This window comes from Leuresthes tenuis, unplaced genomic scaffold, assembly GCF_036924035.1.
Source record: "Leuresthes tenuis unplaced genomic scaffold, fLeuTen1.0.hap1 SCAF_2, whole genome shotgun sequence".
Classification (NCBI taxonomy): Eukaryota; Metazoa; Chordata; class Actinopteri; order Atheriniformes; family Atherinopsidae; genus Leuresthes; species Leuresthes tenuis.
In genome coordinates this window covers 28,979,073-29,002,346 of record NW_027325356.1, presented here as the reverse complement: position 1 = coordinate 29,002,346, position 23,274 = coordinate 28,979,073, and the positions used below count along the sequence as shown (strand labels likewise).

The 23,274-nt window shown below is 42.1% G+C and overlaps 8 non-coding genes across 8 annotated transcripts; all 8 read left to right on the top strand.

The window, feature by feature from the left end:
• Positions 1 to 264: 264 nt before the first annotated feature.
• Positions 265 to 447, top strand: LOC140302691 (U2 spliceosomal RNA). The gene has a single exon (XR_011915136.1). It is a non-coding gene; the product is annotated as a U2 spliceosomal RNA (small nuclear RNA).
• A 411-nt stretch (positions 448 to 858) lies between these two features.
• LOC140302634 (U5 spliceosomal RNA) lies at positions 859 to 971 on the top strand. Its single transcript, XR_011915086.1, has one exon. It is a non-coding gene; the product is annotated as a U5 spliceosomal RNA (small nuclear RNA).
• A 2,200-nt stretch (positions 972 to 3,171) lies between these two features.
• Positions 3,172 to 3,354, top strand: LOC140302690 (U2 spliceosomal RNA). Its single transcript, XR_011915135.1, has one exon. It is a non-coding gene; the product is annotated as a U2 spliceosomal RNA (small nuclear RNA).
• Positions 3,355 to 3,765: 411 nt separating this feature from the next.
• LOC140302633 (U5 spliceosomal RNA) lies at positions 3,766 to 3,878 on the top strand. The gene has a single exon (XR_011915085.1). It is a non-coding gene; the product is annotated as a U5 spliceosomal RNA (small nuclear RNA).
• Positions 3,879 to 6,078: 2,200 nt separating this feature from the next.
• LOC140302689 (U2 spliceosomal RNA) lies at positions 6,079 to 6,261 on the top strand. The gene has a single exon (XR_011915134.1). It is a non-coding gene; the product is annotated as a U2 spliceosomal RNA (small nuclear RNA).
• Positions 6,262 to 6,672: 411 nt separating this feature from the next.
• Positions 6,673 to 6,785, top strand: LOC140302588 (U5 spliceosomal RNA). The gene has a single exon (XR_011915044.1). It is a non-coding gene; the product is annotated as a U5 spliceosomal RNA (small nuclear RNA).
• Positions 6,786 to 19,970: 13,185 nt separating this feature from the next.
• LOC140302688 (U2 spliceosomal RNA) lies at positions 19,971 to 20,153 on the top strand. The gene has a single exon (XR_011915133.1). It is a non-coding gene; the product is annotated as a U2 spliceosomal RNA (small nuclear RNA).
• A 411-nt stretch (positions 20,154 to 20,564) lies between these two features.
• On the top strand, positions 20,565 to 20,677 carry LOC140302587 (U5 spliceosomal RNA). The gene has a single exon (XR_011915043.1). It is a non-coding gene; the product is annotated as a U5 spliceosomal RNA (small nuclear RNA).
• Positions 20,678 to 23,274: the final 2,597 nt, after the last annotated feature.

Here is a 23,274-nt window from a genome sequence, read left to right as displayed (position 1 = left end):
GATGCTTATTGCTGAAGAAGTTTTTTCTCATTCTACAAAGTACAACGTTGTATCAGTTAAGTCTGGCCTGGGTAAAACACTGATGGGTATTTCTGACATGCAATCGTGAGGCTTTCCATCTGTGGGGTAGGTAGCAGTGTGGATGGATTAAGTGTAGCACATCTCTCGACAACAAGGTGTGGCTGTGAAAGAAGAACAGTTATGTAGGAGAGATGTCTGGTAAAGATATTTTGTTAAGTAACCATATCACAGCCACTGTATGAGGTACCTTAAGTGTTAATGGGTGAAATAACACCATAAAGACTCAGTTTAATATCTGATATGTCCTCTATACGAGGACTACATATTAAATGGATTTTTAGCAATAGGAGTTGAAAAAGGAGCTTGCTCCGTTCACTCCAAGCATCGACCCGGTACTGCAGTGCCACTGGGAACGGTGCGCTCTTCTCTGCTCTTGTGCAAAAGCAAACAGCGGTGCAGGATGGAAGTTTCAGGGAGCCCAAGATGAAACTTTCTTTTAATCTGCTGAGAAAAGAGAGTGAATGCGAAGTGGACTTTAACACGACTCTGGGAGCGAGCCGATTGCGGGCTAACCGGGAGAATTGCTTGAAAGAAACGCGACACCGAATGAGCGGTCAGAACAAAGCCTCAATACGGTGTTCCCGTGGTGTTTGTGGCTGCCTTGTCTTTTGCACAGAGTAAAAGACAAGGCAGCCATCGAATAGGGCCCGATTGTTCCTACTTGGTCAGCCGAGGAGCAAGGGGGGGGAGCAAGCGTCTCAACCAAGCAAAGCTCACCATGGGGAAGGTGGCTATGCCAACTAGCCTGATGCCCTGCTCCCGCAGTGATGGATAATCGTACTCTGGTTTCTCTTCATAACGTACAAGTCTTTCGCCTTTTACTAAACATTTCCGTGGAGAGCAGCACTAATGAGTTGTTTCTAATTTTGGCAGGCTTTACCTTTGCGGGTGAAGCCCTTTCTGTCTGTGAAAAAGAAATCTTGTTACTGTGCAGAGTGACTTCTCTGAGTAGAGTTGCCTTACTTGTTGCGACTGTGCCGATGTTGCTTGATTGGTGCTCGCTGGAGCGTGCGGGAGTGCAAAGTTATGCTATTTAAGGGCTGAAGAGTGCTCAGTGCAGCGGGTGGGCGGAGGTGCAAAGTGACACTCTGGCCACCTATGGCCATAAAAAGAACACCGCTACAAGTGCGCATTGTGCCAGGAAGGGCCCTCGGACGTGAACCAGTGGACAGTTATTGCTTCTCTGCCTTCTGCTATTGCTTGGACCTTTTTTTCGTGTGACTCCGGCTCCTTCGTCCGAGTGAGCACAGAGGCGATGCTTCTTTGTGGCTGCGTCCTTGGCCTGCAGCCTCTTGGGCTGTTGCTACTGCCATCTGGATCACAGCCACGGGGGGAATCTGCTTGTGCCTTCTTACCAGCAAGTTTCTTGAGGTCCATATGGCGTCTTTGATGGCGGCCAGGGTGAGCCACCTTTTGACAAATGAGATTAACCAAGTTAAAATTGCTTTGTCCTTCATATTTATCAATGTCTAGATCGACTTCAACAAAGAAAAACATTGTATTTTGCAGTAGAAGAAAGTGCAACACTGAAGGACGAGGAATCCGAGAATAAGCTTCTTTTCATACGTTCTGCACGATTTGGGATTTTATGTATAAAATGAATTCCTTCACTCAAACCAAGTGGAAACTGCTTTGTCCTTCATATTTATCAATGTCTAGATCGATTTCAACAAAGAAAAACGTTGAGGACATTCACACCTACTTGCAGTCGAACAGCTCTGCTCCCGCTTTTGATTATGTTTGGTTGGATATTCGAACCTTTTCTTAACTGCTTTTTACAAACTTTGGTCGGACATTCACACCTTCTTGCAGCCGAACACCTCCGCTTCCGCTTTTGATGGTATATATTCGGGCATTCGAACCTTTTCTTACCCGTTTTTTGCAAACTATGGTCGGCCATTCACAGCTTCCTCTCCACCATACTTGTATGGTGGGATATTCACACCCACTTTTTTTCACCGCATTTCATAGATTATGGTTGGAAATTCTCAACCACTCTCATCCGTAGACCTCTCCTCCCGCTTTTGTTAATATATTTGAACTTTAGTTGGACATTCACACCTTCTTGCAGCTGAACCACCTCCTCTTCCCTGTTTTGATCATGTATGGTCTGGCAATACTACCTTTTCTCACCCGTTTGTGAGTAATTATGGCTGGACATTCCCACCTACTTGCAGCCGAACACCACCTCTCCCGCTTTTGATGATGTATCGACCGGCATTCTTACCTTTTATAATACATTTTTCAGCAATTATGGTCGGAGATTCACACCTACTCACAGCCGAACAACTCCGCTCCCGCATTTGATGATGTATAGTCGGGCATTCTCACCCTTTCTCATCAGCTTTTTGCAAATTATGATCTGACATTCACACCTACTTACAGTCGAACAGCTCTGCTCCCGCTTATGATTATGTTTGGATGGATATTCAAACCTTTTCTTAACTGCTTTTTAGAAACTTTGGTCGGGCGTTCACACCTTCTTGCAGCCGAACACCTCCGCTTCCGCATTTCATGGTGTATAGTCGGGCATTCTCACCCTTTCTCATCAGCTTTTTACAAATTATGGTCGGACATTCACACCTACTTGCAGCCGAATACTTCCGCTCCACCTTTTAGTGATGTATGGTTGGCATTTGCACCTTATCTTACCTTCTTTTTATACTGATTGCTGAAGATTAAGTTGTTCTTTCTAAAACTACAAAATTTTTTTAATTGTTCAAACTCGATTTGAAGTGGATAAATAAGGAGGACAAACGGTTTTAAGTCAGGCTGATAGAAGGAATTAATTTTATAGCAAAATCTGTATTTCGTCATATGTCGAGAGATGCTTATTGCTGAAGAAGTTTTTTCTCATTCTACAAAGTACAACGTTGTATCAGTTAAGTCTGGCCTGGGTAAAACACTGATGGGTATTTCTGACATGCAATCATGAGGCTTTCCATCTGTGGGGTAGGTAGCAGTGTGGATGGATTAAGTGTAGCACATCTCTCGACAACAAGGTGTGGCTGTGAAAGAAGAACAGTTATGTAGGAGAGATGTCTGGTAAAGATATTTTGTTAAGTAACCATATCACAGCCACTGTATGAGGTACCTTAAGTGTTAATGGGTGAAATAACACCATAAAGACTCAGTTTAATATCTGATATGTCCTCTATACGAGGACTACATATTAAATGGATTTTTAGCAATAGGAGTTGAAAAAGGAGCTTGCTCCGTTCACTCCAAGCATCGACCCGGTACTGCAGTGCCACTGGGAACGGTGCGCTCTTCTCTGCTCTTGTGCAAAAGCAAACAGCGGTGCAGGATGGAAGTTTCAGGGAGCCCAAGATGAAACTTTCTTTTAATCTGCTGAGAAAAGAGAGTGAATGCGAAGTGGACTTTAACACGACTCTGGGAGCGAGCCGATTGCGGGCTAACCGGGAGAATTGCTTGAAAGAAACGCGACACCGAATGAGCGGTCAGAACAAAGCCTCAATACGGTGTTCCCGTGGTGTTTGTGGCTGCCTTGTCTTTTGCACAGAGTAAAAGACAAGGCAGCCATCGAATAGGGCCCGATTGTTCCTACTTGGTCAGCCGAGGAGCAAGGGGGGGGAGCAAGCGTCTCAACCAAGCAAAGCTCACCATGGGGAAGGTGGCTATGCCAACTAGCCTGATGCCCTGCTCCCGCAGTGATGGATAATCGTACTCTGGTTTCTCTTCATAACGTACAAGTCTTTCGCCTTTTACTAAACATTTCCGTGGAGAGCAGCACTAATGAGTTGTTTCTAATTTTGGCAGGCTTTACCTTTGCGGGTGAAGCCCTTTCTGTCTGTGAAAAAGAAATCTTGTTACTGTGCAGAGTGACTTCTCTGAGTAGAGTTGCCTTACTTGTTGCGACTGTGCCGATGTTGCTTGATTGGTGCTCGCTGGAGCGTGCGGGAGTGCAAAGTTATGCTATTTAAGGGCTGAAGAGTGCTCAGTGCAGCGGGTGGGCGGAGGTGCAAAGTGACACTCTGGCCACCTATGGCCATAAAAAGAACACCGCTACAAGTGCGCATTGTGCCAGGAAGGGCCCTCGGACGTGAACCAGTGGACAGTTATTGCTTCTCTGCCTTCTGCTATTGCTTGGACCTTTTTTTCGTGTGACTCCGGCTCCTTCGTCCGAGTGAGCACAGAGGCGATGCTTCTTTGTGGCTGCGTCCTTGGCCTGCAGCCTCTTGGGCTGTTGCTACTGCCATCTGGATCACAGCCACGGGGGGAATCTGCTTGTGCCTTCTTACCAGCAAGTATCTTGAGGTCCATATGGCGTCTTTGATGGCGGCCAGGGTGAGCCACCTTTTGACAAATGAGATTAACCAAGTTAAAATTGCTTTGTCCTTCATATTTATCAATGTCTAGATCGACTTCAACAAAGAAAAACATTGTATTTTGCAGTAGAAGAAAGTGCAACACTGAAGGACGAGGAATCCGAGAATAAGCTTCTTTTCATACGTTCTGCACGATTTGGGATTTTATGTATAAAATGAATTCCTTCACTCAAACCAAGTGGAAACTGCTTTGTCCTTCATATTTATCAATGTCTAGATCGATTTCAACAAAGAAAAACGTTGAGGACATTCACACCTACTTGCAGTCGAACAGCTCTGCTCCCGCTTTTGATTATGTTTGGTTGGATATTCGAACCTTTTCTTAACTGCTTTTTACAAACTTTGGTCGGACATTCACACCTTCTTGCAGCCGAACACCTCCGCTTCCGCTTTTGATGGTATATATTCGGGCATTCGAACCTTTTCTTACCCGTTTTTTGCAAACTATGGTCGGCCATTCACAGCTTCCTCTCCACCATACTTGTATGGTGGGATATTCACACCCACTTTTTTTCACCGCATTTCATAGATTATGGTTGGAAATTCTCAACCACTCTCATCCGTAGACCTCTCCTCCCGCTTTTGTTAATATATTTGAACTTTAGTTGGACATTCACACCTTCTTGCAGCTGAACCACCTCCTCTTCCCTGTTTTGATCATGTATGGTCTGGCAATACTACCTTTTCTCACCCGTTTGTGAGTAATTATGGCTGGACATTCCCACCTACTTGCAGCCGAACACCACCTCTCCCGCTTTTGATGATGTATCGACCGGCATTCTTACCTTTTATAATACATTTTTCAGCAATTATGGTCGGAGATTCACACCTACTCACAGCCGAACAACTCCGCTCCCGCATTTGATGATGTATAGTCGGGCATTCTCACCCTTTCTCATCAGCTTTTTGCAAATTATGATCTGACATTCACACCTACTTACAGTCGAACAGCTCTGCTCCCGCTTATGATTATGTTTGGATGGATATTCAAACCTTTTCTTAACTGCTTTTTAGAAACTTTGGTCGGGCGTTCACACCTTCTTGCAGCCGAACACCTCCGCTTCCGCATTTCATGGTGTATAGTCGGGCATTCTCACCCTTTCTCATCAGCTTTTTACAAATTATGGTCGGACATTCACACCTACTTGCAGCCGAATACTTCCGCTCCACCTTTTAGTGATGTATGGTTGGCATTTGCACCTTATCTTACCTTCTTTTTATACTGATTGCTGAAGATTAAGTTGTTCTTTCGAAAACTACAAAATTTTTTTAATTGTTCAAACTCGATTTGAAGTGGATAAATAAGGAGGACAAACGGTTTTAAGTCAGGCTGATAGAAGGAATTAATTTTATAGCAAAATCTGTATTTCGTCATATGTCGAGAGATGCTTATTGCTGAAGAAGTTTTTTCTCATTCTACAAAGTACAACGTTGTATCAGTTAAGTCTGGCCTGGGTAAAACACTGATGGGTATTTCTGACATGCAATCATGAGGCTTTCCATCTGTGGGGTAGGTAGCAGTGTGGATGGATTAAGTGTAGCACATCTCTCGACAACAAGGTGTGGCTGTGAAAGAAGAACAGTTATGTAGGAGAGATGTCTGGTAAAGATATTTTGTTAAGTAACCATATCACAGCCACTGTATGAGGTACCTTAAGTGTTAATGGGTGAAATAACACCATAAAGACTCAGTTTAATATCTGATATGTCCTCTATACGAGGACTACATATTAAATGGATTTTTAGCAATAGGAGTTGAAAAAGGAGCTTGCTCCGTTCACTCCAAGCATCGACCCGGTACTGCAGTGCCACTGGGAACGGTGCGCTCTTCTCTGCTCTTGTGCAAAAGCAAACAGCGGTGCAGGATGGAAGTTTCAGGGAGCCCAAGATGAAACTTTCTTTTAATCTGCTGAGAAAAGAGAGTGAATGCGAAGTGGACTTTAACACGAATCTGGGAGCGAGCCAATTGCGGGCTAACCGGGAGAATTGCTTGAAAGAAACGCGACACCGAATGAGCGGTCAGAACAAAGCCTCAATACGGTGTTCCCGTGGTGTTTGTGGCTGCCTTGTCTTTTGCACAGAGTAAAAGACAAGGCAGCCATCGAATAGGGCCCGATTGTTCCTACTTGGTCAGCTGAGGAGAAAGGGGGGGGAGCAAGCATCTCAACCAAGCAAAGCCTACCATGGGGAAGGTGGCTATGCCAACTAGCCTGATGCCCTGCTCCCGCAGTGATGGATAATCGTACTCTGGTTTCTCTTCATAACGTACAAGTCTTTCGCCTTTTACTAAACACTTCCGTGGAGAGCAGCACTAATGAGTTGTTTCTAATTTTGGCAGGCTTTACCTTTGCGGGTGAAGCCCTTTCTGTCTGTGAAAAAGAAATCTTGTTACTGTGCAGAGTGACTTCTCTGAGTAGAGTTGCCTTACTTGTTGCGACTGTGCCGATGTTGCTTGAATGGTGCTCGCTGGAGCGTGCGGGAGTGCAAAGTTATGCCATTTAAGGGCTGAAGAGTGCTCAGTGCAGCGGGTGGGCGGAGGTGCAAAGTGACACTCTGGCCACCTATGGCCATAAAAAGAACAATGCTACAAGTGCGCATTGTGCCAGGAAGGGCCCTCGGACGTGAACCAGTGGACAGTTATTGCTTCTCTGCCTTCTGCTATTGCTTGGACCTTTTTTTCGTGTGACTCCGGCTCCCTCGTCCGAGTGAGCACAGAGGCGATGCTTCTTTGTGGCTGCGTCCTTGGCCTGCAGCCTCTTGGGCTGTTGCTACTGCCATCTGGATCACAGCCACGGGGGGAATCTGCTTGTGCCTTCTTACCAGCAAGTTTCTTGAGGTCCATATGGCGTCTTTGATGGCGGCCAGGGTGAGCCACCTTTTGACAAATTCCTCTTTCCTGAGGTTCTGATTTTGACTCACCCCATAAAGCACCAGTTGTGCTGACAGGACCTCTCTTGCTGGTAAGTACGGGAAATTTAAGGAGTCGGCTGTTGCCCACAAGTCCACAGCAGCACTGCACTCCCAGAAGAAATGCCTCACCGTCTCAGGCGCGCCACAACCTGGACGGGGGCAGGTGGCCGTCGCCGACATACCCCTGGAGTGCATGACCTGACTGGGAGAATCTCGTGAGCCACCATCCATGACAAATCCCAAAGTCTGTTCAGAAGAGCTGAAAGGTTCACACTGCGCCAAACTGTTGAGGGCTCGCCAAGAGTGAGCCCAAGCACTGGACTCACTGGGGCCTGCTCCTGCACAACAGAGAGCAAAGATCGATGGCACGTTAAAACTTGTACATCTTCTTGTTCTAAATTAAAATGGTTTAAAATTGTCTTTATAAAAGCATAACTTTTTGTTAGATTAAAAGACACAGGTACTTTCAGGTCTGATGGTAAAAGTCGTAATCTTCTCATGTAGGCCCCCATCCATAATCTTGCCATTGCAGCTGCCGCTGGGTTTTTGGATGGGTTAATTGCACACTTTAATTGGACAGAGGTAAAGAGACTTCCTAAAAACAAATACAGATCTGGTACTGCTTTCCCTCCCTTCACTTTTGGCTTCTTCAGTACTTCCCTCCTCAACCTTTCCCATTTGGAGTTCCATAAAAAATAAAAGATGGATCGTTCCAGGTCTAAAATAATTTATTTTTAGAATAAGTAAATGAATAAAGTTTTGTCTAGCAGGTCAAATATGTGCAAAATACAATCAACAGGGCAATCTAAGACCAAAACGAAGATAATTCCCTAAGCCAGTGTATCTTTTTCAACATATTTGTTTGGATTTCATTATTTCATTATTGTGTAGATTTCATTGAACTAAATTAATGTTAAGGGAAACGATTCTGCTCAGTGACAACAGAGGTTTTTACCAAATGGACTGAAATATTTCCATGTGCACAAGCCGATGCACTCTCAGTAGCAAAAGCACGGGTAAAATAAATCATTTCTAGATTTGAAATTCCTGAAAAGATCTTCAGTGATAATTTGACACACTGTGTAAACAACGTCATCTCACTGATGGCAAAGAACTTAAAATAGACCTTAGAAACGACTGTGCATATCATCCACAATCAGCAGGTTTCGTGGAGAGACACAATGGAATAATTAAGTCAAGACTGAAAAAAATCATGGAAGAAATGGGAAATATTGGGTTTACTGTTTACCATCCTAAAAATGCATCCTCCAACTAGCACAAGATGAACTCCATTTGAGAAAAGGTATGGAAGACCATTTGTACTCCCACAGTCAAAACACAGTCATCAACTGACATGATGAAGAAAAAAAGAAAAAGAGAAGAAACCTTAGCAGTATACAAATATTAACAAGTAGAGAGATCTCTTCTGTTTAGTCTGTTCCAGGTGAACCGGTGAAGGAATCTCTGAAGACAGTAAAACCCGGGGACTGGATCATCATCAAAGTGATAAAGAAAAAGAACTGGTCCAGCCCAATGGGGGGAAGGTCCATTTCAGGTACTACTTACATCACCCACAGCAGCTGAAGGACTTCTTGGATTCACTTATCACATTGTACCACGACCTTCAGAAGTAGGGAAAGATTATTTACCCACCACTGTTTTCTGAGGCAAAAGTCTGACTACAAAGGGGAATTCTCTCAACAGGAGGGGGTTCATCTCAACCTCAGTGAAGAAAACAACGGCTAACATGAGAACATAGGGTGTGACTAAAATAACCATACAGAGTACCACCACTGTCCCCTTGACATAGAAAGTGCCACACTAGTAATAACATTTATTTAAACTTGGAGATAAATGGAGAAAATAATCTCATATACAATAGCTGAGACAAAAAAAAACAAAAAACTTTTGAAGACACGATTAAAACAACATTTAGAACATACAATAAGCTTAAAAGGAGTGACAAAGCTGCGACTGCGAAGGCATAGAAGTCTAATTAAAAACAGGAGCAGTAGGACAGACTTTTCTGAAATCTGAGTAAGCTCTGGGAATAAAATTTAGATAATGATCAGACTTGGCCTTTCTTATTTCTGCTGTACCTTTATTTCTAAGCTTCCTAAAAGCAAGGCAATGACCCGGGTCCCTCATATGCCCAGCTAGCATCCAAGGTTTATTTATTTTTTAAGTAAAGAAGACAGTTCTGACGAAAGCCAGGGACTAGACCTGTTCTAAGTTCTATACTTTTTAAAAGGGGCGTGTTTATCAACTATGGAATTAGAAGATTTACAAAAATGGTCAAGTGCTAGATCTTCATCTGGGATTTTAACAGTGTCATGAGTATAACTATTCAACAGATCAGTTAAAAAAAAATCCTGCTCATGGAGATGTTTCAGGATCTGGATACCAAGCGTGGACCTAATGTTTTCATTTTTGCAATTCTGATACAGGCTATTGAGCAGTGATAACTAACACCAAGTTCAGATACTGCAGATTTTCTACCTTTGATTTGTTAAGATTGAGCCAATCAGGGACAACCTTGAAGGATCTCTTAAGATTGGTTTTGTAGGATCAGTAATTACCTGAGAAAGGTTGATATTGGTACACACCTTTTTTAAATGATCAGAGGCAGAGTTCAACTTGTTTAAATTAAAATTGCCACACAGAGATTGGGTTTAGGCCACATGCACACAGAATGACATCAACAAATATAAGAAATATTAAACATTTACACATAGATTTTTGAATACATGTAGAGGAATGATACTTTGAAATGTGCTCATTGCGGAGTTATGATGAGTTGAGTAATGAACTATTCTGGGAAAGAGGTTCTATTCCCAGCATCATGATGGACACTCCTGATATAGAAGGTTTCGCTAACGCATTGGAATTGTTGTACTATTTTCATATGCATGTGCAATGAAGAATTGCTTGCTGCTGATAAATGCAAAGAAGAACAGCTTACACATAGATGCTCACATATAGGCTGCTGAATGCAACGAAGACCTGCTTATCCAGTAAAGTTCAATGTCAATGTGTAATATTCAATTAGGATTTGCAAAACAGTGAAGTTAAACAATGAATGGGTCCATAGTCGGTATGACAAGACTAAAGGAATATTTACCTGGGTGTACGTTCAAACAGAGATGAGAAAATTGCGATAAATAATTGTTTGTTTGTTTGTTAGTATGTATATGAATGTTATGTGTATAAACTGTGTTGAGTTGTAGTTACTCAGTAGTGTCTCAGTGAAACAACCGACGGGGGAAGCCTTGCGGTGACAACAAAAGCAGTGTTTTACTGATCAGTCAAGTTGCTCCAGTGTACTCCATACAAACTGGTTGGTTACTGAAGGGATAGAAAATGGGGAATACTTGTTTTAAAGCAAACAAGGAATTAGATGGGAAAAATACATGTTTTAACGGGACCCAGACAATATTAAATACTCAGACAGATGGGAGAAGAAGTGTAGTTTTGTAGGAAATCACAAAATTATTACATAAAATTAGTGAAATCAATTGAAGAATGCCTTTCTGAAGAGCTGTTTACCACAGATGAGCAGCTTTGCGACCAAGCACATTGTAGATCGCTTTACTGCCAAAATGATCTAATTTAATGGATTGGTTTAGACATGCATAACAGCATTTTAAGAACAAAGAGAGAAACAAAAAGGGACAACGCTTCATGGTGGAAGGTGATGTATAAATAACTGTGTATATGATGAAGGAGAGACCATTTGAGCACCACAGCCATTTCGCAGCACAGGGACAGCAGTCCAAGTTAAAGGATCTCCCACGTGGTATCACCTGTCACACTGTGTCAAGGCATCAAAAGAAGAAAAAATCACCAAACTCAAGGACAAAGAGACGAAGACTCCGGTGAACGAAGAGAGAGGACTGACAAACCAGAAATACAAAAGGATGCTCGATATCAAGATCCAAAAGAAGAGGCTAACAATGCCACGAACACTTACGATGCTGGGAATGATGCCAGCAATGAACAGAGAAGAAGATTCAGTGTCATCAATCTGCAACACGTGCCTCTAATGAGGGGGTGAATATAGAATCCTCAACGATTACAACGTCTCTGGGAACTGTGACAACAACAAGGTTTAAACCATTTTGATATATATTGTAACCTATTGGCAAAGGACTAGTGCTGAAAATGAGGTAAATCTAATCCACCACTGTCCTTGGTCTTCTGTAGGGTTTTTAAACTAAGGGTTTGTTTTTCCACAGAAATTTGGAGATGCATGAATCTAGTGACTTAAACCAAGTAGCAGATGGTTTTATGGGGATCATTGAGAACAAATAGTTAACTTTTGGTAGTATCATCATTTTAATGGTTGTAACTCTCCCCATAAGTGATATAGGTAAGGACTTCCAACGAGAGAGCTCGTCCTCTATTCTCTTTAATAATTGCACATAATTTAGCTTTGTTAGCTCTGAGAGCCTGGAGGAAATGTTTATGCCTAAATATCTAATATTTCCTGACTGTAAAGTGATCGCAGGTATATTCTGGACCCTACAGTTAATGGGCAGAACTGTGGTCTTAGACCAGTTGATAGAGTAGTCACAAAGTGCAGAGAATTTATTTATGAGTGTGATCGTGTGAGTGAGAGACATCTGTGAGTTCTGAAGGAAAAGTAATACATCATCAGCATAAAGACTTATTTTATGCTCAATATTTTGGGGTTGGATGCCTTTAATATTTCTATCTTGTCTGATAGCAGCTGCTAAAGGTTTGATGAAAATAGCAAAAAGTGAGGGAGAAAGTTGGTAACCCTGTCTTGTACCTCTCTGCAGACTGAAGCTTGGAGAAGTTTGATCATTTGTCCTGACACTTGCATTTGGGGAGCTATATAATATCCTTATCCAGTTGATGAAGTGTGACACAAACCCGAATTTGTTTAATGTTGCGAATAAAAATTTCCAGTTCACTCCATCAAATGCTTTTTCTGCATCTAGAGAGGCGATTATGGTTTCCAAGTTGTTGATGGTAGAATAGTCTATGAGAAAAAGCGGGTGAGAAAAGGTGCGAATGTCCAACCATACATGATCAAAAGCAGGAGTTGATGTGTTCGGCTACAAGAAGGTTTGAATGCCCGACCATAGTTTGTAAAAAGCGGGTAAGAAAAGGTTCAAATGCCCGAACATACACCATCAAAAGAGGGAGCGGAGGTGTTCCGCTGTAAGAAGGTGTGAATGTCTGACCGTAGATGGTAAAAAGCGGGTAAGAAAAGGTTAAAATATCCGACTGTACACAATCAATAGCGGGAGAGGAGTTTTTCGGCTAAAAGAAGGTGTGAAAGTCCGACCATGGTTTGTAAAAAGCGGGTAAGAAAAGGTTTGAATGCCCGAATATACACCATCAAAAGCGGAAGCGGAGGTGTTCGGCTGCAAGAAGGTGTGAACGTCCGACCAAAGTTTGTAAAACGCAGTTAAGAAAAGGTTCGAATATCCAACCAAACATAATCAAAAGCGGGAGCAGAGCTGTTCAACTGCAAGTAGGTGTGAATGTCAGATCATAATTTGCAAAAAGCTGATGAGAAAGGGTGAGAATGCCCGACTATACACCATCAAATGCGGGAGCGGAGTTGTTCGGCTGTGAGTAGGTGTGAATCTCCGACCATAATTGCTGAAAAATGTGTTATAAAAGGTAAGAATGCCGGTCCACACATCATCAAAAGCGAGAGAGGTGGTGTTCGGCTGCAAGTAGGTGTGAATGTCCGACTAAAGTTCAAATATATTAACAAAAGCGGGAGGAGAGGTCTTCGGATGAGAGTGGTTGAGAATTTCCAACCATAATCTATAAAATGCGGGGGAAAAAAAAGTGTGATAGAACACTAAAAGGTGGAGCGGAAGTGTTCGGCTGCAAGAAGGTGTGAATGTCCGACTATATTTGGTGAAAAGCAGGTGAAGCAAGGTCTGAATGCCCAACCTTACATCATCAAAAGCGAGATCAGAGGTGTTTGGCTGCAAGAAGGCCATAGTTTTGCCATAAGCGGGTAAGGTGCGAATGACCGACTAAATATAAACAAAAGTTGGGGCGGAGGACTTCGGATGCAAGTGGGTGTGAATATCTCACCATACAAGTATGGTGGAGAGGAAGCTGTGAATGGCCGACCATAGTTTGCGAAAAGCGGGTGAGAAAAGGTGCAAATGTCCAACCATACATGATCAAAACAGGTAGCGGAGGTGTTTGGTTGCGACAAGGTGTGAATGTCCACCCATAATTAATGAAAAGCGGGCAACAAGTAGGTTCGAATGCCCAACCATACATCATCAAAAGCAGGAGTGGATGTGTTCGGCTACAAGGTTTGAATGTCCAAGCATAGTTCGTAAAAAGCGGGTAAGAAAAGATTCGAATGCCCGAACATACACCATCAAAAGAGGGAGCGGAGGTGTTCCGCTGTAAGAGGGTGTGAATGTCCGACCATAGTTGGTAAAAAGCGGGTAAGAAAATGTTAAAATACCCGACTGTACACAATCAAAAGAGGCAGCGGAGTTGTTCAGCTAAGAGAAGGTGTGAATGTCCGACCATAGTTTGTAAAAAGCGGGTAAGAAAAGGTTCGTATGCCCGAATATACACCATCAAAAACGGAAGCGGAGGTGTTCAGCTTCAAGAAGGTGTGAACGTCCGACCAAAGGTTGTAAAAAGCAGTTAAGAAAAGGTTCGAATATCCAACCAAACATAATCAAAAGCGGGAGCAGAGCGGTTCGACTGCAAGTAGGTGTGAATGTAAGATCATAATTTGCAAAAAGCTGATGAGAAAAGGTGAGAATTCCTGACTATACACCATCAAATGCAGGAGCGGAGTTGTTCGGCTGTGAGAAGGTGTGAATCTCCGACCATAATTGTTGAAAAATGTGTTAGAAAAGGTAAGAATGCCGGTCCATCCATCATCAAAAGCGATAGAGGTGGTGTTCAGCTGCAAGTAGGTGTGAATGTCCAGCCATAATTACTCACAAACGGGTGAGAAAAGGTAGTATTGCCAGATCATACATGATCAAAACAGGGAGCGGAGGTGGTTCAGCTGCAAGAAGGTGTGAATGTCCGACTAAAGTTCAAATATATTAACAAAAGCGAGAGGAGAGGTCTTCGGATGAGAGTGGTTGAGAATTTCCAACCATAATATATGAAATGCGGTGAAAAATAAGGTGTGATAAAACACTAAAAGGTGGAGCGGAAGTGTTCGGCTGCAAGAAGGTGTGAATGTCAGACTATATTTGGTGAAAAGCAGGTGAAGCAAGGTCTGAATATCCAACCTTACGTCATCAAAAGCGAGATCAGAGGTGTTTGGCTGCAAGAAGGCCATAGTTTACCAACAGCAGGTAAGGTGTGAATGACCAACTAAATATCAACAAAAATAGGGGCGGAGGTCTTCGGATGCAAGTGGGTGTGAATATCCCACCATACAAGTATGGTGGGGAAGCTGTGAATGGCCGACCATAGTTGGAGAAAAGCGTGTGAGAAAAGGTGCAAATGTCCAACCATACATGATTAAAACAGGGAGCGGAGGTGTTTGGCTGCGACAAGGTGTGAATGTCCACCCATAATTAATGAAAAGCGGGCAACAAGTAGGTTCAAATGCCCAACCATACATCATCAAAAGCAGGAGTGGATCTCTTCGGCTACAAGAAGGTTTGAATGTCCGAGCATAGTTTGTAGAAAACGGGTAAGAAAAGGTTCGAATGCCCGAACTTACACCATCAAAAGAGGGAGCGGAGGTGTTCCGCTGTAAGACGGTGTGAATGTCCGACCATAGTTGGTAAAAAGCGGGTAAGAAAAGGTTAAAATACCCGACTGTACACAATCAATAGAAGGGGGGGAATTGTTCGGCTACAAGAAGGTGTGAAAGTCCGACCATGGTTTGTAAAAAGCAGTTAAGAAAAGGTTCCAATATCCAACCAAACATAATCAATAGCGGGAGCAGAGCTGTTCGACTGCAAGTAGGTGTGAATGTCCACAACGTTGTTCTTTGTTGAAATCGATCTAGACATTGATAAATATGAAGGACAAAGCAGTTTCCACTTGGTTTGAGTGAAGGAATTCATTTTATAAAGAAAGAGCAAATCTAAAGTTTCAGGAATCCGAGAATAAGCTTACTTTCATGAGTTCTGCACGATTTGGGATTTTATCTATAAAATGAATTCCTTCACTCAAACCAAGTTAAAACTGCTTTGTCCTTCATATTTATCAATGTCTAGATCGACTTCAACAAAGAAAAACATTGTATTTTGCAGTAGAAGAAAGTGCAACAGTGAAGGACGAGGAATCCGAGAATAAGCTTGTTTTCATACGTTCTGCATGATTTGGGATTTTATGTATAAAATGAATTCCTTCACTCAAACTATGTTAAAACTGCTTTGTCCTTCATATTTATCAATGTTTAGAAAGATTTAAACAAAAAAAAAACAATATTGGACTTTGCAGTAAAAGAAAGAGCAAATCTAAAGTTTCAGGAATCCGAGAATAAGCTTACTTTCATGAGTTCTGCACGATTTGGGATTTTATCTATAAAATGAATTCCTTCACTCAAACTATGTTAAAACGGCTTTTACCTTCATATTTATCAATGACTAGATAGATTTAAACAAAAAAACAACATTGGACTGTGCAGTAAAAGAAAGAACAAATCAAAAGGTGCAGGAATCCGAGAATAAGCTTATTTTCATGAGTTCTGCACGATTTCGGATTTTACTATAAAATGAATTCCTTCACTCAAACTATGTTAAAATTGCTTTTAACTTCATATTTATCAATGTCTAGATCGACTTCAACAAAGAAGAACATTGGATTTTGCAATAGAAGAAAGTGCAACAGTGAAGGACGAGGAATCCAAGAATAAGCTTGTTTTCATACGTTCTGCATGATTTGGGATTTTATGTATAAAATGAATTCCTTCACTCAAACTATGTTAAAACTGCTTTGTCCTTCATATTTATCAATGTTTAGAAAGATTTAAACAAAAAAAAACAATATTGGACTTTGCAGTAAAAGAAAGAGCAAATCTAAAGTTTCAGGAATCCGAGAATAAGCTTACTTTCATGAGTTCTGCACGATTTGGGATTTTATCTATAAAATGAATTCCTTCACTCAAACTATGTTAAAACGGCTTTTACCTTCATATTTATCAATGACTAGATAGATTTAAACAAAAAAACAACATTGGACTGTGCAGTAAAAGAAAGAACAAATCAAAAGGTGCCGGAATCCGAGAATAAGCTTATTTTCATGAGTTCTGCACGATTTCGGATTTTACTATAAAATGAATTCCTTCACTCAAACTATGTTAAAACTGCTTTGTCCTTCATATTTATCAATGTTTAGAAAGATTTAAACAAAAAAAACAATATTGGACTTTGCAGTAAAAGAAAGAGCAAATCTAAAGTTTCAGGAATCCGAGAATAAGCTTACTTTCATGAGTTCTGCACGATTTGGGATTTTATCTATAAAATGAATTCCTTCACTCAAACTATGTTAAAACGGCTTTTACCTTCATATTTAACAATGACTAGATAGATTTAAACAAAAAAACAACATTGGACTGTGCAGTAAAAGAAAGAACAAATCAAAAGGTGCAGGAATCCGAGAATAAGCTTATTTTCATGAGTTCTGCACGATTTCGGATTTTACTATAAAATGAATTCCTTCACTAAAACTATGTTAAAATTGCTTTTAACTTCATATTTATCAATGTCTAGATCGACTTCAACAAAGAAGAACATTGGATTTTGCAATAGAAGAAAGAGCAACACTGAAGAATCAGGAATCCGAGAATAAGCTTCTTTTCAGACGTTCTGCATGATTTGGGATTTTATGTATAAAATGAATTCCTTCACTCAAACCAAGTGGAAACTGCTTTGTCCTTCATATTTATCAATGTCTAAATCGATTTCAACAAAGAACAACGTTGTATTTTGCAGTATAGTAAATTGCAACACTGGAGGTTTAGGAATCCGAGAATAAGCTTCTTTTGATACGTTCTGCATGATTTGGGATTTTATGTATAAAATGAATTCCTTCACTCAAACCAAGTTAAAATTGCTTTGTCCTTCATATTTATCAATGTCTAGATCGACTTCAACAAAGAAAAACATTGTATTTTGCAGTAGAAGAAAGTGCAACACTGAAGGACGAGGAATCCGAGAATAAGCTTCTTTTCATACGTTCTGCACGATTTGGGATTTTATGTATAAAATGAATTCCTTCACTCAAACCAAGTGGAAACTGCTTTGTCCTTCATATTTATCAATGTCTAGATCGATTTCAACAAAGAAAAACGTTGAGGACATTCACACCTACTTGCAGTCGAACAGCTCTGCTCCCGCTTTTGATTATGTTTGGTTGGATATTCGAACCTTTTCTTAACTGCTTTTTACAAACTTTGGTCGGACATTCACACCTTCTTGCAGCCGAACACCTCCGCTTCCGCTTTTGATGGTATATATTCGGGCATTCGAACCTTTTCTTACCCGTTTTTTGCAAACTATGGTCGGCCATTCACAGCTTCCTCTCCACCATACTTGTATGGTGGGATATTCACACCCACTTTTTTTCACCGCATTTCATAGATTATGGTTGGAAATTCTCAACCACTCTCATCCGTAGACCTCTCCTCCCGCTTTTGTTAATATATTTGAACTTTAGTTGGACATTCACACCTTCTTGCAGCTGAACCACCTCCTCTTCCCTGTTTTGATCATGTATGGTCTGGCAATACTACCTTTTCTCACCCGTTTGTGAGTAATTATGGCTGGACATTCACACCTACTTGCAGCCGAACACCACCTCTCTCGCTTTTGATGATGGATGGACCGGCATTCTTACCTTTTCTAACATATTTTTCAACAATTATGGTCGGAGATTCACACCTTCTCACAGCCGAACAACTCCGCTCCCGCATTTGATGGTGTATAGTCAGGAATTCTCACCTTTTCTCATCAGCTTTTTGCAATTTATGATCTGACATTCACACCTACTTGCAGTCGAACAGCTCTGCTCCCGCTTTTGATTATGTTTGGTTGGATATTCGAACCTTTTCTTAACTGCTTTTTACAACCTTTGGTCGGACGTTCACACCTTCTTGCAGCCGAACACCTCCGCTTCCGCTTTTGATGGTGTATATTCGGGCATACGAACGTTTTCTTACCCGCTTTTTACAAACCATGGTCGGACTTTCACACCTTCTCTTAGCTGAACAACTCCGCTCCCTCTTTTAATTGTGTACAGTCGGGTATTTTAACCTTTTCTTACCCGCTTTTTACCAACTATGGTCGGACATTCACACCTTCTTACAGCGGAACACCTCCGCTCCCTCTTTTGATGGTGTATGTTCGGGCATTGGCACCTTTTCTTACCCGCTTTTTACAAACTATGCTCGGACATTCAAACCTTCTTGCAGCTGAACACCTCCACTCCTGCTTATGATCATGTGCGGTTTGATTTTCGAAAAATTTCTTTAATTTTCTCTAGCAATTATTGAAGGACATTCAGACCTTCTTGCAGCTGAACACCTCCACTCCCTCTTTTGATCATACATTGTCGGGCATTCGCACCTTATCTTACCCGCTTTTTACAAACTTTAGTCGAACATTCACACCTTTTTGCAGCTGAACCACCTCCGCTCCCTGTTTTGATCATGTATGGTCTGGCAATACTACCTTTTCTTACCCATTTGTGAGTAATTATGGCTGGACATTCCCACCTACTTGCAGCCGAACACCACCTCTCCCGCTTTTGATGATGTATCGACCGGCATTCTTACCTTTTATAATACATTTTTCAGCAATTATGGTCGGAGATTCACACCTACTCACAGCCGAACAACTCCGCTCCCGCATTTGATGATGTATAGTCAGGCATTCTCACCCTTTCTCATCAGCTTTTTGCAAATTATGATCTGACATTCACACCTACTTACAGTCGAACAGCTCTGCTCCCGCTTATGATTATGTTTGGATGGATATTCAAACCTTTTCTTAACTGCTTTTTAGAAACTTTGGTTGGGCGTTCACACCTTCTTGCAGCCGAACACCTCCGCTTCCGCATTTCATGGTGTATAGTCGGGCATTCTCACCCTTTCTCATCAGCTTTTTACAAATTATGGTCGGACATTCACACCTACTTGCAGCCGAATACTTCCGCTCCACCTTTTAGTGATGTATGGTTGGCATTTGCACCTTTTCTTACCTTCTTTTTATACTGATTGCTGAAGATTAAGTTGTTCTTTCTAAAACTACAAATTTTTTTTAATTGTTCAAACTCGATTTGAAGTGGATAAATAAGGAGGACAAACGGTTTTAAGTCAGGCTGATAGAAGGAATTAATTTTATAGCAAAATCTGTATTTCGTCATATGTCGAGAGATGCTTATTGCTGAAGAAGTTTTTTCTCATTCTACAAAGTACAACGTTGTATCAGTTAAGTCTGGCCTGGGTAAAACACTGATGGGTATTTCTGACATGCAATCATGAGGCTTTCCATCTGTGGGGTAGGTAGCAGTGTGGATGGATTAAGTGTAGCACATCTCTCGACAACAAGGTGTGGCTGTGAAAGAAGAACAGTTATGTAGGAGAGATGTCTGGTAAAGATATTTTGTTAAGTAACCATATCACAGCCACTGTATGAGGTACCTTAAGTGTTAATGGGTGAAATAACACCATAAAGACTCAGTTTAATATCTGATATGTCCTCTATACGAGGACTACATATTAAATGGATTTTTAGCAATAGGAGTTGAAAAAGGAGCTTGCTCCGTTCACTCCAAGCATCGACCCGGTACTGCAGTGCCACTGGGAACGGTGCGCTCTTCTCTGCTCTTGTGCAAAAGCAAACAGCGGTGCAGGATGGAAGTTTCAGGGAGCCCAAGATGAAACTTTCTTTTAATCTGCTGAGAAAAGAGAGTGAATGCGAAGTGGACTTTAACACGACTCTGGGAGCAAGCCGATTGCGGGCTAACCGGGAGAATTGCTTGAAAGAAACGCGACACCGAATGAGCGGTCAGAACAAAGCCTCAATACGGTGTTCCCGTGGTGTTTGTGGCTGCCTTGTCTTTTGCACAGAGTAAAAGACAAGGCAGCCATCGAATAGGGCCCGATTGTTCCTACTTGGTCAGCCGAGGAGCAAGGGGGGGGAGCAAGCGTCTCAACCAAGCAAAGCTCACCATGGGGAAGGTGGCTATGCCAACTAGCCTGATGCCCTGCTCCCGCAGTGATGGATAATCGTACTCTGGTTTCTCTTCATAACGTACAAGTCTTTCGCCTTTTACTAAACACTTCCGTGGAGAGCAGCACTAATGAGTTGTTTCTAATTTTGGCAGGCTTTACCTTTGCGGGTGAAGCCCTTTCTGTCTGTGAAAAAGAAATCTTGTTACTGTGCAGAGTGACTTCTCTGAGTAGAGTTGCCTTACTTGTTGCGACTGTGCCGATGTTGCTTGATTGGTGCTCGCTGGAGCGTGCGGGAGTGCAAAGTTATGCTATTTAAGGGCTGAAGAGTGCTCAGTGCAGCGGGTGGGCGGAGGTGCAAAGTGACACTCTGGCCACCTATGGCCATAAAAAGAACACCGCTACAAGTGCGCATTGTGCCAGGAAGGGCCCTCGGACGTGAACCAGTGGACAGTTATTGCTTCTCTGCCTTCTGCTATTGCTTGGACCTTTTTTTCGTGTGACTCCGGCTCCTTCGTCCGAGTGAGCACAGAGGCGATGCTTCTTTGTGGCTGCGTCCTTGGCCTGCAGCCTCTTGGGCTGTTGCTACTGCCATCTGGATCACAGCCACGGGGGGAATCTGCTTGTGCCTTCTTACCAGCAAGTTTCTTGAGGTCCATATGGCGTCTTTGATGGCGGCCAGGGTGAGCCACCTTTTGACAAATGAGATTAACCAAGTTAAAATTGCTTTGTCCTTCATATTTATCAATGTCTAGATCGACTTCAACAAAGAAAAACATTGTATTTTGCAGTAGAAGAAAGTGCAACACTGAAGGACGAGGAATCCGAGAATAAGCTTCTTTTCATACGTTCTGCACGATTTGGGATTTTATGTATAAAATGAATTCCTTCACTCAAACCAAGTGGAAACTGCTTTGTCCTTCATATTTATCAATGTCTAGATCGATTTCAACAAAGAAAAACGTTGAGGACATTCACACCTACTTGCAGTCGAACAGCTCTGCTCCCGCTTTTGATTATGTTTGGTTGGATATTCGAACCTTTTCTTAACTGCTTTTTACAAACTTTGGTCGGACATTCACACCTTCTTGCAGCCGAACACCTCCGCTTCCGCTTTTGATGGTATATATTCGGGCATTCGAACCTTTTCTTACCCGTTTTTTGCAAACTATGGTCGGCCATTCACAGCTTCCTCTCCACCATACTTGTATGGTGGGATATTCACACCCACTTTTTTTCACCGCATTTCATAGATTATGGTTGGAAATTCTCAACCACTCTCATCCGTAGACCTCTCCTCCCGCTTTTGTTAATATATTTGAACTTTAGTTGGACATTCACACCTTCTTGCAGCTGAACCACCTCCTCTTCCCTGTTTTGATCATGTATGGTCTGGCAATACTACCTTTTCTCACCCGTTTGTGAGTAATTATGGCTGGACATTCACACCTACTTGCAGCCGAACACCACCTCTCTCGCTTTTGATGATGGATGGACCGGCATTCTTACCTTTTCTAACATATTTTTCAACAATTATGGTCGGAGATTCACACCTTCTCACAGCCGAACAACTCCGCTCCCGCATTTGATGGTGTATAGTCAGGAATTCTCACCTTTTCTCATCAGCTTTTTGCAATTTATGATCTGACATTCACACCTACTTGCAGTCGAACAGCTCTGCTCCCGCTTTTGATTATGTTTGGTTGGATATTCGAACCTTTTCTTAACTGCTTTTTACAACCTTTGGTCGGACGTTCACACCTTCTTGCAGCCGAACACCTCCGCTTCCGCTTTTGATGGTGTATATTCGGGCATACGAACGTTTTCTTACCCGCTTTTTACAAACCATGGTCGGACTTTCACACCTTCTCTTAGCTGAACAACTCCGCTCCCTCTTTTAATTGTGTACAGTCGGGTATTTTAACCTTTTCTTACCCGCTTTTTACCAACTATGGTCGGACATTCACACCTTCTTACAGCGGAACACCTCCGCTCCCTCTTTTGATGGTGTATGTTCGGGCATTGGCACCTTTTCTTACCCGCTTTTTACAAACTATGCTCGGACATTCAAACCTTCTTGCAGCTGAACACCTCCACTCCTGCTTATGATCATGTGCGGTTTGATTTTCGAAAAATTTCTTTAATTTTCTCTAGCAATTATTGAAGGACATTCAGACCTTCTTGCAGCTGAACACCTCCACTCCCTCTTTTGATCATACATTGTCGGGCATTCGCACCTTATCTTACCCGCTTTTTACAAACTTTAGTCGAACATTCACACCTTTTTGCAGCTGAACCACCTCCGCTCCCTGTTTTGATCATGTATGGTCTGGCAATACTACCTTTTCTTACCCATTTGTGAGTAATTATGGCTGGACATTCCCACCTACTTGCAGCCGAACACCACCTCTCCCGCTTTTGATGATGTATCGACCGGCATTCTTACCTTTTATAATACATTTTTCAGCAATTATGGTCGGAGATTCACACCTACTCACAGCCGAACAACTCCGCTCCCGCATTTGATGATGTATAGTCAGGCATTCTCACCCTTTCTCATCAGCTTTTTGCAAATTATGATCTGACATTCACACCTACTTACAGTCGAACAGCTCTGCTCCCGCTTATGATTATGTTTGGATGGATATTCAAACCTTTTCTTAACTGCTTTTTAGAAACTTTGGTTGGGCGTTCACACCTTCTTGCAGCCGAACACCTCCGCTTCCGCATTTCATGGTGTATAGTCGGGCATTCTCACCCTTTCTCATC